Source organism: Astyanax mexicanus, chromosome 1 (assembly GCF_023375975.1).
Source record: "Astyanax mexicanus isolate ESR-SI-001 chromosome 1, AstMex3_surface, whole genome shotgun sequence".
Taxonomy (NCBI): Eukaryota; Metazoa; Chordata; class Actinopteri; order Characiformes; family Acestrorhamphidae; genus Astyanax; species Astyanax mexicanus.
Window position 1 is genome coordinate 25,993,155 of NC_064408.1, and position 16,499 is coordinate 26,009,653.

The window sequence follows — 16,499 nt, forward strand, 5'->3', positions numbered from 1 at the left end:
CATCTAATTCAACTGTTACTAATTCAGCTACTGCAGCAAGAACCACTACTGTTACTACTTTTTTACTACTACTATTGCTATTTCTATTGTCACTAATACTAATTCTACAACTACTTCAGCACCAACTGCTGTTACTACTAATCCGACCACTGTTTCCACATCTACTGCTATTACTACTACTACTACTACTACTACTTCTTTTATTGTTGCTGTTACTACTACATCCACACCAACTGCAAGAATGAACAATGACTTCTATAATATGGTTACTACATCTGCAACTATTTTTACTACCACTACTACTTTGCTTCTACTTTATTACTTCTACTGCTTCTACTACTATTACTACTGTTACTACTACCATTACTACTGCTATTACTACTACTATTACTTCTACTGCTACTAGTACTACTTCTATAACTACTGCTTCTGCTGCTACTACTACTATTACTACTGCTGCTGCTACTAGAACTGCTTCTATAACCACTGCTGCTAATACTACTACTATAAGTATTACTTCTACTGCTACTACTACTATTACTACTTCAATTACTACTATTTTTTTGGCTGCTATTACTACTACTACTACATCTACAACTACTGTAACAATGACTACTACTACTACTATTACTTTTATTACATCTGCAAATAACATTACTACTACTACTACTTTTTTTTACTGCTATTACCTTTTCTACAACTACTGCAGCAACTATTGCTACTACTACTTCTATTGCGACTTCTTCCACATTTATTGCAGCAACTTCTACTACCACTGCTACTTTTTCTACTGCTACCCCTATACTGCTACTATATCCACAATTACTGCATCAACAACCACTACTACTATATATCTACTGCTACTGCTACTAATTCCACAATTACTGCAGCAACTACTATTACTACTGCTACTATATCTACTGCTACTACTACCTTTACTGCAACTAATTCCACAATTAATGTATCAACTACTATTCCTATTGCTCCTAAATCTACTGCTACTACTAGTTCTACTGCTACTACTTCCACAATCACTGCAGCAACTACTATTACTACTACTATATATATACTGCTTCTATAACTACTGCTACTACTACCTCTACTGCTACTATATTTACTGCTACTACTACCTCTACCTCAACTACTATTACTACTGCTAGTAAATCAACTTCTACTTCTACTGCTACTAATTCAACAATTACTGCAGCAACTACTTTTACTATTGCTAGTAAATCAACTGCTGCTACTACTACTTCTACTGCTACTACTTCCACAATTACTGCAGCAACTACTATTACTATATATATATATATATATATATATATATATATATATATATATATATATATATATATATATATATATATACTGCTACTATAGCTACTGCTACTACTACCTCTACCTCAACTACTATTACTACTGCTAGTATATCAACTGCTACTACTACCTCTACCGCTACTAATTCAACAATTACTGCAGCAACTATTACTACTGCTACTAAATCTACTGCTAATACTAGTTCTACTGCTACTACTTTACAATTTATGCTGCAACAACTAATACTAGGGCTGCTACCATTTCTACTGCTAAGAGAATCAACAATAGAAGGTGAAAGACAATGAGTGAGAGAGATAGAGATGCTCTAATTCGTTCTTCATAGCTGTATACGAACTCAGCATCAGCTGCTCAGTCATTAGGGTCAGCAGGGGGACAATTGAATGCTGGTCAGAGCCTGCTGGAGCTCTGTGGGTCTGACTAGGAGAAGTGGGCGGTGGGGTAGACAGTGAAGGGGAGGGGGGGAGTATAGGGCAGGCCAGCACGTGTCACTGATTCGGACAACAATACGCACACAGACGGTAAATCAGCTGCAGTTCCCACCCCCTCCACACCCCAGTGTGAGGACAGGTTCCCTGTTCCACTCGAACTGGCTAATCACCAACTAGCCCAGCCAAACCATGCAGGCCCTGCATCCTGACCTCGGGCTGACCTTTCACCTCAGGAAATGACCTTTTCCGTGAAAACATGGAACATTCTCCTTAGCATCTGGACAATCACTGTGTTCCAAATGGCAATATTCTCAGCACTGGAGCAATCTGAAGAAGACTACCTTCCAATCACTATTACTATTCCTAATATTGGAAAATCAGGAGCACTATACAGAACAGTATTAGAAGAAATAGAAACGATCCCAAAATTAGCATCTTTTTTCCTAATATTGGAAAATCAGGAGCATTATACAGAACAGTATTAGAAGAAATATAAATGATCCCCCAAATCACTGTCACTGTCAATATTCTCAAAATTGGAAAAATAGAAACACCACACAGAACTCTAATAGAAGCAACATACACTGTAATATGTGTTTATGATGGCTTTTCTCTTAATTTGATGGTTTCCACAAACTCAGAGATACTTCAGATGCAGGTTGATGATGTGCCAATCTCCCTAACTGATTTTTGGCTAAACAGCTTTCCTTTCAACACTATAAAATCACCACAGTTCACCTACTGTATAATGGCGTTTTGCTGTCACCACTGCGTAGCATTAGCTCTGATTACATTCAAATTGGTTAAATTACATTAAAAAAATCAGGTTCTTGAACGACTATTAAGTCAGTGAGTGTATCAGTAGTCAGTAATCCAATCAACACACGTACAAGCCTTTGAGTAAAACTCTTGATCAGATAATGGGATATAATCGGATTTCTTCTCTCTGACTGACAAAGAATCTCATTAAAAAGCATGTGATGTAAACTGTCTGATGTCTCACTTTACTCTCTTTAATCATTGTTTGTCTTATGGTTTCTAACAGAACACAATGCTGCAATTTTTACAGCTTTCTTAATATTTCTGCTAAGCTGGAGGAAAGCTTATTTTTTTCTTTGGAATAAACATCCACTCACCCTACTTTTAAGAACTGTAAGCAATTAATTCACATTACCAGCCTTAAGTGCAGCCTACACACTAAGAAAAATAAGTACAGATTTGTACTTAAAAGAGTACAAAGCTTGTCGCTGGAGCTGTACCTTATATTGAGGTACAACAAAGTACCTTTCAGTGAAAGTCCTTTTTTGTACTCATGTTTTTTGTACCTGTAAAGATTATAAACATTATTAGCAACTAAATATGTGTTAGGAACCTAATAAAAATAAAATGAATAATTTAAATATATATTGTTTATTAGTACAGTGATACAGAAGACTGAATGTACCTTTTGGTTAGTTAAGTGGTACAAATCTGTACTCCCTGCTGTTAGGAATGACTTTGTACTTCAGAGGTAACATATCTGGCCCTGAAAAGACCAATATTGTACCTTTAATGGTACAATTATGAAGAGTGTACCTTGTACAAAAAAGTACTCATATCGTACCTTTTGTTTTAAGAGTGTAAGGTGCCAGCACTGTATCAACGAGTGTGTTTACATGCACTCAATAATCTGACCGTAATCATATTTCTGCCGTTTCAGCTTGACTAGACTACTCAGTTATATTTACAAGCAAGCGCAGACTTACTAAACCGAATAAAATCAGAATATTCATATATGTGCTGAGAAATACAATTACTGATCTTAAATCCTGCTCTTGTTATCAGACTTCACAGTATTCCATTTACATACCCACTTGACCACATCATCTGATAACTGCAGAAATCCGATTACGGTCAGATTATTGAGTGCATGTAAACACACTCATTGATACACTTCTGGTACCTTAGGCCGCACAATTTTTTTCTCATGCCAGCTCAGATTTTTGGTGAATTATAGTTTTGTACATGTCTCATAATGATAAACAGACAGGTGCCCCCGGTCGGCAGGATGGCCCCCTTGTCGCCCATGCCCCGCCCCCTCCTTTGCATGTCCCATTTCAATATATTGAGTGGGCCATCTGTAAGCCATTCATCTCATTCAAAAAGCCGTTAGGAGAGCCTCCTCCCCGCCAGCCTGGCCCTCTCACCGCTCATTAGCATAAACTCACAGCGACATGCACAGACACACACTCGCGCGCACTCGTCTGCACATATGCATATGCATAAACACACCCGCACCTGTATAAGCACACTCACACACCCAAGTGCAAGTGGGGAAAGTTTCTCTTGCTGAAATATTATTTACTGTTTTACTAGAGAGGGATTATTGCGCACATGCGGTTGAGGTCGGTTGGCTTTATGGAACCCAGAACTCAATGCACACGCTACCCTTTACCCTCCTAGCCCTGTAGTATTGCGTGATATCACTAGCTAGTGAGTAGGGATTGAAAATTACTAATTGGGTAGAAATAAGACTAAAACAGTTCCAAAAGAGACTCCATGTCCTGTTTACCTTGTGCTTTCATGGCACGGTGTTGCTAAAACACTAATTATCAGTGCTAAATGTGTGAATGGTGCAAAACATTAATAGAAGAAGTAACCTGCAGCACTATATTTTGGGAAGAGGAAAAATATGACAAATTAGAATCTGTCATCTTTAAAGTGAAATTCTGACTGTTGATTTAAAGCAGCATTTTGCAAGAATTGGTATTTCTTGCTCCCATGCTTCCTTACAGTTTAGTGTAATTAAAACTTTGACCCCCTAAAGCACTTAAGAAATACAAAATCTGGTTACACAGCATTACAGGGTTCTCACTAGCAAGTTACTTTATATAGTAAAGTTACTTTATATAGTAAAGTTATTTTATATAGTAAAGTTAGCAATGTGGTACCTGGGCCGCATATTGGTCTCCATGTATCAGCGATTGGTGCCCCACTCAAACACACAACAGAGACACACATTCAAACACACACAGCAGAGAAACATCCTGAAACACACAGCAGAGAAACACACTCAAACACACAAAACAGAGAAACACACTTGAACACAGCCAGCAGAAAAACACACTGAAATACACACAGCAGAGAAACACGCTCAAACACACAGAGCAGAGAAACGTCCTCAGACAAACACAGCAGAGAAACACATTTAGCAGAGAAACACACTCTCAAACAAACACAGCAGAGAAACATCCTCAAACACACACAGCAGAGAAACAATGCTCAAATACACACACACACAGCAGAGAAACGTCCTCAAACACACACAGCAGAGAAACACACAGAGCAGAGAAACACGCTTAAACACACACAGCATAGAAAAACACTCTCAAACACACACAGTAGATAAACACACTGAAACACACTCAGCAGAGAAACACGCTCAAACATACACAGCAGAGAAACACACTGAAAGACACACAGCAGAGAGACATCCACAAACACAACACTCACTACGAACGCAGCCCTGTTAACAATTGAGAGTAATCCAGCTCAGAAAAACAGTTAGCATTGTGTCTGATATTCTAGTTTAGGTTTCATAACACTGGTGCAGAATAACCTATAGAAACAATACACATGTAAAAAACAGTCAGAATCCACTTATTTCCAGAAATTCAGTTTTCAGGTAATTGAGAAATACAAGCATACTGTAATCTATTCTTAGACAGCTATCATACAATGAAAATCCCATACCGCATAAACCCTAGTTATAAGTCAGTAGAGCTTCAACATGAATTTTTAAGCTGTTAGTTTAAGGAACAAAATGCTACATACTGTTGCTTTAAGACACAAAGCCTTGTTCACACACACATAATTGTATGCACACAGTTACAGAAAAGAAAGCATGTCCCCACACTTCACTGGCTTTTGTCATTTCCATCACTTCCACATCAGCTATCTATCCCCACAACACAGGCTCCTTCTTCGTCCCTCATTTCTCTGAGATCTGACCAATCCTTCCGGCTGCACGAGCTGCTGCCGACCATTCATCACCGGCCTTATCTGGCAGACTGGACACTGTTTTTATGTCATCCTCCAGTCAGTATGACAAGTGATATCAGTCCCTATCCTTCTTCTGCCTCTCATTCTCTCTCTCTCTCTCTCTTTCCCTTTTCCACTCACTCTATGTGAAAGGACGATGGGGAAGTGGAGCAGGGTAGAATCCCCCCTCTTCTTCTCTCTCTCTCTCTTTCTTTTCACCTCTGCCAGGCATGCTCACTGAGCCAAGAACCATCACCAGGGTCAAGAGCACAGGGAGTGAGAATGAGGTACAGTCAGCGTTTTGTGGGTTGTTCTTCCATGTTGTGCACATATAAACTACAGCATCTGAAACATGAGGCAAAAGCTGCTCACAGGAACTAGAGAGCAAACCAAGCAAGTGCTGAGCAAAGAGACATCAAAGTGAGAGTGCTGTCCACAGTCCTTTCTTCATTAGTGGAAGAATTTGAGAGAAAATCAAATGAAATTTTCTATTTAAAAAAAGCTGTAAATGTTGCTTTTTTAAAATGACTGTCATCATTTAAAAATCATCTATATTCACTTTCAGTGGGTTTTTTGCCTTCTTAGGATATTTGAAAAAGTTTCTTTGACTTTACCAAATTGAAAACCTCTGGAATATAATCAAGAGGAAGATGGATGATCACAAGCCATCAGACCAAGCTGAACTGCCTGAATTTTTGCAACAGGAGAGGCATGAAGCTATCCAAAAAGCAGTGTGTAAGACTGGTGAAGGAGAACATGCCAAGATGTATGAAAACTGTGATTAAAAACTAGGGTTATTTCACCAAATATTAAGTTCTGAACTCTTTAAACTTTTATGAATATGAACTTCTTTTCTTTGCATAATTTGAGGTCTGAAAGCTCTGCATCTTTTTTATTGTTATTTCAGCCATTTCTCATTTTCTGCAAATAAATGCTCTAAATGACTATTTATATTTGGAATTTGGAAGAAATGTTGTCAGTAGTTTATAGAATAAAACATATTTTACTCAAACATAAACCTAAAAATAGCAAAATCATAGAAACTGATTCAGAAACTGAAGTGGTTAGCAAATATAGTTTCTAAGTATAAGTAAGTGTGACAACAATTATTAAATGTCTGTAGGGGGATTCTGTAGTTAGAGAAACGTTTATAATCCCAGGAATAACATTTTCAAGTCTGGAAATAAGCAATTTAATTATTTTTGCGTGATCATGGTCTAGCTCTATTCAGAACATTCAATCCGTCAAGTTTTCTGGACGTTCTTATAACATTTTTGTTAACATTTTTCTGGTTCTGGTAATGCCACCTTTGTCACTGTTTGAATTTTTAGTTTTGGGAAGGTTACTTTTAACATTTCCATAATGTTAGTATTCATATAGCTGGGAATGTTCAAATAATGCTATGATGCAAACCATTATTATGTCTGGAGCAGTATTTCTGTAATGTTACAGGCTAACTTTCCTGGAGCCTTTTCACAAAATTAGCAAACATACTTATAGCTGGGATAAAATGTCAATACCATTCCAACAATATTTTACAAAAGAAAACAACTCTAAAATGTATTTATAAGTATTTAATGTGCATCATATAGCTTTAGGAGTAGTAGTAGTAGAAGTAGATGTGAATGTAGGATTTTATTAATTTTGTTTAGGTTTTGGTCCAGGGAGGAGAATCAGATTTATTAGTATTAGTATATTATAAAATATTGGTGAAAATGGTCACAAGTACAGATGTAGTTCAAGCTTTTCATTGGCTGTTATTACAGCTTTAAACTGAGCAACAAATAAATGTTTCCCATTTCTTTTATAAATAGTAATTTTCTAAAAAATATATCAGAAACCTCATCTGAAAATCTGTTTGAGATTTAACCTGATGGGACTGGAGAAAAGTGTGTGGATGTGGAATTGTGCACACAGGTTACACAAAGCTAACCAGTACACTGTTAGCTACATTAGCCTCGTAGCTCCATTACACGTCCACATCTGGGATAAGGGGAAAATCGTGTAAATCTGATATTTCACCAAACCATTCCTTTAAAGCAGGCTTGTGATGAATGGGCCGGGCCGGGCGGCAGATGATGGAGCACCGGGCTCTTTGAAGCCGGGCCTGAGCCCCCGGGGCTCGCCTGCGCCGCTCCTTCAGCCTCTCAGGAGTTAATGTCCTAATCTGTTTTCTGCCAAGCGCTCGCAGCCACGGCGCCATAGCCAAGGGCGAAGAACCTAATGAAATGCTCTTTTAGCCGGCCATCATTAATTGGTCACAGTTAGAGAGGGAATGTCAACACCACCACCATTATCGGTCCTTAATCTTCCAGAGGACCTTCACACCAACATTTGAGGCTTTTACACGGATCGCTCTGGGCCTGTCAAAACAGGAAGTCAGCGAGTAGCTACTGACAGAGGTGGACTTACTATCAATCTCCAACAAACCGCTAGTAAATAAAAGGTGTGAAGTGGTTTAGGGTTTTTGAGAGCTTAGAAAGTTCTACAAGTTACCGCAGATCATGAAAAAAAACATACAATACCAACATCTAAATCTAAATCTATTGGTACCATCTTTATGTTTGTACTGTATATAAAAATCTAACCAGGGCCAGTGGCTGTAAATTAGCTTCAGCTAGAAGCCCAATTTAAATAATTTCAATGAAACAAAAAGTCTCCATATCAAAGAAATATACAATAGAAGAGACAATATTTATGTTATAATCTGAATGTCATGTTTCTGTAACATGTAAGAGAACCAGTTCTTTACAGGGTAATTTTCAATTTTCAAAATTCAAATCAAATCAAATCAAAACAAATGTTTTTTTTTATAGAGAGCTTTTTACAGCTGATTTTGTCATGAAGCAGCTTTACATAAATGAAATAGCAGGTCAAAGAATTGGACAAAACAAAATGCACAGTGAGCAACAGAGATAACAGAACACACTCTCAGACCTAAAGGAGGAAGAAAAAAAACTTGGAGGAACCTTGGTCTCACATGTACCTGTACTACATGTACTATCAAGGCTAATATATGAGGGGGGCCCATCCTCCTTTGGTTAGACAACTTATAAATGACTTCAAAAGTCATTATAAATCCACATATGTCTAATATATATGTGGCAGGGAAGCCTGCCTTTTTGACCATTTTTGGTTGCCAAAACAATCCATTACACACTTTTTCAAGAAAAGGTGAAAAATATGAAAACCATAAGATATTATTACCAATGCAAAAGTAATTGTAGGAAAGTCACTAAATTTGTAGGAAAGTCATTAGACCACATAAGATAACAAAGGCCTCGCCCACCTCCCAAAAACACAAAAAATGCCACTAGGTGTAAGCGTGTGAGTGAACGGGGGTGTGTGATGTGACTGACTGTCATCCTGTCCAGGGTTTTTTTTCTGCCTTTTTCCTTATGTTTATGCAGGCTTCTGTACCACTGTAAACCTGACCAGGGATACAAACATAAAAAAAAATAATTAACTTTTATATCTGATTAAATGATCTGATTAAATCTATTGTTGAATCTCGCTACAGTATATGTTACAATGCTTTTAATTTAATGTACTTTTTTTTTTAAATATCATTTTGGTCATGCTGCTTGCCATCAGCATCTGAGAATTGGCCTTGCTCTCTCTGGGTGGGTAGGTGGCACTCTAAGTGATGCTACATCTTTGTATCGGAGGCATGTGTTAATCTTCACCCTGCTGGTGTTGGAGGCATTACTAGTAATAGTGGGAGCCCTAATGAGTGACTTTAAAAATTGCCCATCCAAATTATGGAAAAAATATGATTAAAAAAAACAAAAAAAAAACAATTGAATATATATATATAATTTTGGAAGACATTCCTTTTAACAAATTTTGGCTCTATCTTTAAATATATCTGTATGTTACAACTTAAAACACTTTCCCACATCCCTCAACATAAACTTATATAGTAGCTATATTTATTACATTAGTATGTAACAATTTTATTTATTATTAATTATATTAACTATAATTATTCTATTAGATAATTGGGTACTTAGATTTAACACATTCAGTAAAATACTCTAAAGGGGGTCAAGGGTCACACTCCATGTACTCTTATAAATAAAGGTTGACTGACTAATTAATTGATTAAATGATTGATTTATGTAGTATCACAAAGTATCTTCTGAAAGGTTAAAGGCATCAAATCATAAATCATCAAGAAATATGATCATTAATAAATGGACAGAATACGGTTGCCATTCAGCTCATGCAATACAGCGGAGCTGGATCCACCTGTTATTTGGCGTGGGCCGCGCTGTAGGCGCCGCAATGCGAGGCTACCCCCGGAACGAGGTGTGAGGAGGGTGAAGGGAGGTGTTAATGGAACAGCTGATCCTCTACCTGGACCTCAGCCATTCCGGTGAGGGCTTTGTTCAGCAGCTTCAGCCTCTCCAGCTCTGGGAGCCAGACATACGTTGGTGAGAAAACCTGGCCAATACAAAACCCTGCCAATCCACATCAGCCCGGGGGTCCTCCACAGCTCCACAGCCTCCAGGCCTCAGTGGCCCCCCATTCAGGCCGCTCAATGCATCACTCAGCAGGAGAGGGCCAGAGGACAGCAGCCCACCAATTCCCCCCTCCTCCCCTATCCTCCGGCCTCCAGTAGTGCTGCCAGGGACACATTTCCCATCCATGTGCGGTTCCCCACGGAAAGCTCTTCAGACACCATCAGCAGTGTCTGTTGACTTCCATTGTTTCTAAGTCACCCACATTGAATTAACCCTTTCAGGTCAGGCATTATTGTTGTTTTGCTGTACATTCAATTTATATTACATAATTATGTAGTTACATAATTACTCAGTTAATTAGGTTATAATGTTTTACCTTTTTTTTTAATACCTCTTTTCCACCCACAAAGTGCTAGTGCTGTAGCCAGTGCCGGTGTTGTGCAGAATTCAGCACCCCCGCCAGGAAAAGCACTCCCTCTTGGGAGCCCGGACATCTTCTTGGCTTTACCTTTTGAAAATACCCAAGATGCTGTTCTAAGCTATGCTGACTCGTAAGAAATAATGAAAAATAGTCATGTCACCTGCAGCCTCTCCTGTGAGGGAGTGCTTTTACTGGCGGGGGTGCTGAATTCGGCACCATAGTAATGCTGAAATCTGCACCCCCGCCATGAAAAGCACCCCCTCTCAGCGTGTATGTCTTCTTGATAAGTGTTTGAACTTTACTTTTTGAAATGCGCTCGGAAAGGGGTGCTTTTTCTGGCGGGAGTGCTGAATTCAGCACAACACTGGTTCCTGTGAACCTTTTAAGATCTGACCAGTGTCACTGCTTTAAGGAGTCACTCACTACGTATGTGAATGTGGGCATGTTCCACAAACGGGAAACATAAGTTGGGGGACGATTTGAACGCTGTTTTTTGTGACCCTTGAATGCCCTGCCTTTGCCTGCTTGTGTCGCTGGTTCCAGACCAGCAAGATTGTGGGGCCAGGACAGCACCAATTTTTCTGTCTCAGAACCTGTGATTTTACTTGGCACTGGAAACTTGGCACCAGCACTGGCACAATGCTGGTGAAAAAGCGCACTGGTTCTTGCCACAAGAGGGCACAAAAAGAGAGCCTTCTTCCACTGCCGGCTATTTTTGGGTAGTGCACCGCTTAGTGAGAGACTGTTAACTGCTAAGCATGCCTCAACGACACGCTCAAAAACATTTTACCCTGTTGACAGAGGAGGTGCATCAGTGGACTGAGAGAAGCAGAATAGTAATTTCTACATATTTCCTACATCTAGGCCACTTGTCATCCAGCCACCATTACTTTTGTCTGTAGTGGTGAACAAGAAACCTGGACCTGGACTAGAACCACATTGTTTTGAGTGACGCATGCACCTTCTGCTTGGGTTCTGATGATCACCTAATTTGAGCATTGAGGCATTGTGGTAAGAACTTCTTGGAGCGTTATTATTTTTGTATGCCAATGAACAGGGGTTCTTAAACCTTCTCTTGGATGCTTAATGTCTACATGTAGCATGGTGAGCTTCATGGCCTCATTTATGGTAATGTTAACATTTTCTGTGGCATTAAAAAGCAAAGCAAGAATATGATCTAATCTGCAAGCATAACGTTTTGGATGAAAAAGTATTTTTCCTAGTGTAATTTTAAGTAGTGCATTTTGTGGATTTTTGTTTGGGCACCCCTAAATACTGAAGGTACTTGCCAAGTACATAGTATTACAAAAACAAAGTACTAGGTGTGTGCCATAGCATATTGTACGCAATAATATCACCAATATTTTTGAATATCGTAAAACATATTATACCCTGAAATTTCGTGCCATATCACCCACCCCTAATTATCACATCAGGGTACTACTTTTTTGCTGTTTTTATCAAAAGAAAAAATCATACTGTTCTCATTTCCCATTGTATATCTACTAGAAACTGATTATATCTGTCCAGTATCTTTTATTTTACTTCAGTTCTGCACATATGGAGATATTTGGAGTGCATTATTATTATGACATTCTGGATCACTGATTTCTGTTACAAATCTGAGAAAATATAATATATTATATATCTTAGTTAGGAGTGTCACATTATATTGTATGCAATAATACAATTTCATTTTCATTTTGTTGCAGAAGTGAATTCTTATTTTATTTAAATTCAGTGTTTCGTCATATCGCCAAAAGTAAGTACATTTTATATTTTGTAGCCAATATGATATTACTATTCGCAAGATGGAGTTAAATACATTATCAAAAAAATTACATTATCCAAAATTCACATTATCAGCATCAAAAAAAAGCCTGATATAGCTTTTTGATGGGAGAGTTCCAACAACAGAACTGTCCATGCAGACACTCACATAAATATATTCATGAACTGAAATATGAAGTTAATATATTCTTCATTAAATGACCATTTATCTGGTGAAGGGGAAGCTTCTTTTCAGGAGCTGATGTAACTTACTCTTAAAGATTCTACAAATTGCCTACAAATGAATGGTAGAAGTCTATCACCGGCACCTTAATAGAGCTGTGTAATTACTTTCAAAAGTGAATTATCTTTTACAGGGCAGTTATCGAAAGTTATCTGGCCACGGCTGGTGATTATTAAGGCCTTAATCAAATATGGATGGTCATTTGCTAATTGAATTATTCCAGACCATCAGAGTGCGTGGGGAAAGTGAAAGATGAGGGGTAAGGGACAAGTAAAGATATGACCATATATCTTACAGATATGATTAGGAATGGGTGAAACTTAATAGTTACAGACAGAACATGGCCAGTATAAATATGGGCAAATAAATTCATCCTGAATAAAAAAAAAATGATTTTATATACTCCATCCCTAACTGCTATTTATCACTGGAATTTTACTTTGAAATACCCTTTCAGAATAAACGTCATGTTTTTCAGTTTCTGTTTACCAAATCTTACTTTGCAAAGTATTGCCAACAATCCTAGATACATAAACATCTCTCTATGTCTATGGTGCCTAGGTCTTTGTATTTTTTGGGTGGGTTTCCAGGCTCATATTGTTACTCTGGTTTTAACCTGTCCCCTGTGTTGTACGGTCGTTTGTTTGCCTTTGTCTCACCCATGTCTAAGTTTTCCTCCTATGCTGATTACCTGGTTGTTTACTGATTAATACCATCACCATTAAACCACCTATAAACCACCTGCTTTTACATCTGGTTCTGAGTCTCTGATATTTTTATGAAGCCTGACATACACACAGAAATTGTATTCCATTTACTGTTTAATCTAATGCTATACATTCAGTTCTTGAAAAAAAATACAAATAAAATTACAGACAATATTTCTCCCAAATTCCAAATAAAAATATTGTCATTAGAGCATTCATTTGCAGAAAATGAAAAATGGCTGAAATAACAAAAAAGATTCAGATCTTTTAAACCTCAAATAATGTTTATATTCATAAAGTTTTAAGAGTTCAGAAATCAATATTTGGTGGAATAACTCTGGTTTTTAATCACAGTGTTCATGCATCTTGGCATGTTCTCCTCCACCAGTCTTACACACTGCTTTTGGATAACTTTATGCCACTCCTGGTGCAAAAATTCCAGCAGTTCAGCTTGGTTTGATGGCTTGTGCTCATTCATCTTCCTCTTGATTATATTTCAGAGGTTTTAAATTTGGTAAAATCAAAGAAATTCTTAAGTGGTCTCTTATTTTATTCCAGAACTGTATTTATGCAAAAAATAAATCTGAAATTAAAATGTCTTGAGAACATGTCCCCCATGTCCAGACACCACGTGAAGACCAGTGTCTCCATTCAAGACAGGTGTACAGCCTGTGGCAACCCCTCTTCACCCAGCCTGCAAGCTCTGAAGTGGCGAAAACAGACTGATCATAGAGAAGCGCTTCAGTCGAGTGTCGGCCAATCTGTTAGCTTGTGATTCTGCTCTCACGCAGTAGAGAGGGAGGAGAAGAGGGAGGGAGACAGATGCGTAACGAGAGGAAAGATCAGAAACAGCACTTCTCCTCACAGCAGGAGAAACACAGATATACACAGGTAAAAACATAAAAAAATAATTACAGTCTTAGCACAGCCCCCAAATACCACTAAAGTACCATTGGAGCTGGATTACTTTTACTAGACCAGCTTCTGAGTGTTAATTATGAAAGTACCATTTCTTACAGCATGAAGCAGTTTCCAACGCTTGTTGATAAAAATGGCTGCTTCTAACATTAAGCTACATATTTTAGTTTTGTTTAGCTTTTTTTGTTCAAAGTAAGACATAAAACATCCTTAACCAGAACTTTCAAACACATAGTTTTCAATAGGATGCGCAGCACAGATGTGTATTTTTTGCATGCAAACATTAAAAAGGTCATATAAAGTTTTTATGTGTTTTTAATGTTTGCAGCCAATCACAGAGCACCTAACATGTTCCATCCAAATAGCCAGGACACATACACAGACGCTCCCTCGATAGCACCTTTCACTTTTTCACCAAACCGGCAAGCACCACAAGTAGTGTGGACTGCATCTTATAGATGTGAGTGGTAAGCCTGACCAGTATGTATGAGATTACTTGTAATGCTAATCATGGTGATCCTTCGAGGATAAAGTCCCGCCCTTCTACAAAAACAGCCAATCAGTTTGCTGGTTGTGTAGAGAGCAGAGAAGAGCCAGCATGCTAGTAGGGAAAAGCACCTCCGGTGTGGAGACATGCAAAGTCGCAGCAGCTGTAACAATTTTATAATTGCATTTTTGAGATGAATGATATAAACTGTTAATGATGACTTTATCAGATTTTATCAGTGATTTAAAATATGTTTCTGAAATGGTTATCTAACCTTTAGTATTTTTCCAGTATTTTGGTTTAGTTAAGTCCACCAATATAAACCCTCACTTCCTGTCCTCCTGCACGTCGAACAACTCACCTCCTCCCCATCTTCCTCCTTCTTTCCTTCTCACTTTTCTCTTCCTCTGTCTCCTCTTGTGGGGGGCTTTAGCTTCATGCTTCCCAGCAAAGCTGCACCCAACTCCTGCCCAAATCCTCTGAGTCCCCCCCTGCCTCCACTTTTTACATTCCAGTCCAAGGCCATGGGAAATATTAGCAAAGAGCTTAATAAAATATCATGTCATCACCTATGTTGGCTGTATCTTCCTATACTTGACAGTCATTGGTTCTTAGAATGATGTCAGCTTGGTGAGTTGCCTTTCCAAATATTGTGCTAAATTCTGCATCCCTGACAGAATCTGACTCCCACCCAGTAGAAAAAGCATTGTTGTACAGGTCAACAGAAATCCTTAACTTAAAGCATGAATGATTACCCTCAGTTTCATTTTATTTCTCTTTTTTTTAATAATTTTATCACATTTTCTCCCCAATTTTGCACAGCCAATTACCCAACCCACTCATTAGGACTCCCCTATCACTTTTGATGTCCCAACACACCAGGAGGGTGAAGGCTAGCACATGCCTCTTCCGATACATGTGAAGTCAGACACCACTTCTTTTCAAGCTGCTGCTGATGCAGCATTGGCGAGTTGCATCACAGCACACTCGGAGGAAAGCGCAACATCAGCTCACAGATGCCCTGTGCTGCAGACATCACTCTTTAGTGATGTGGGGAGAGAGCGCCATCTACCCACCCGGAGGGAGCAGTTTTTTGATCCCTCTGAACGCTGGCAGCTGATGGCAAAGCTGCATGAGCGGGGGTCTGAACCTTTAAACTTTAGACCACTGGATCACTCAGAGACCCCCATTTTATTTCTCTTTAATGTAAAGTAATGTACGGTTACAGCAGATGTTGCTACGGTATGTGCGTTTTGGCACAGCATCAGTTCGTTTTCTTTTTCTGTAGTTGAATGGTTGACAATAGACTGCCTCAACTTCAAGACAGTTAAGACTGGACTGTGCAAAAAAATAATAAAAATAACTAGACCATGATTCATCTGATCCAGACCAAGACCACCGTTTGGTGGCTCCATATTTTGGCACCATATTTTGGCCTGGACCAACGGTGGTAGGTATAAAAGCTTGAGTGTCATTGGTATGAACATAAGCCTGGTACCATCAGGTCAAGCAATATTTGGAAAACAAGTGTCTCAGCTGTTGAAAACATTTGTGGGTAATTTGTGGACAATTATGTGAATTTGTCTTTGCAGGTTACCTTAGAAGTTTCTGCGCTGGTGATGTAGAATATCAGACCTGATATTTTCTGTGGTGTGTTCTAGTGGAGTGTTTTTTTCTCCATCTTTGTTATTCTTTAAACA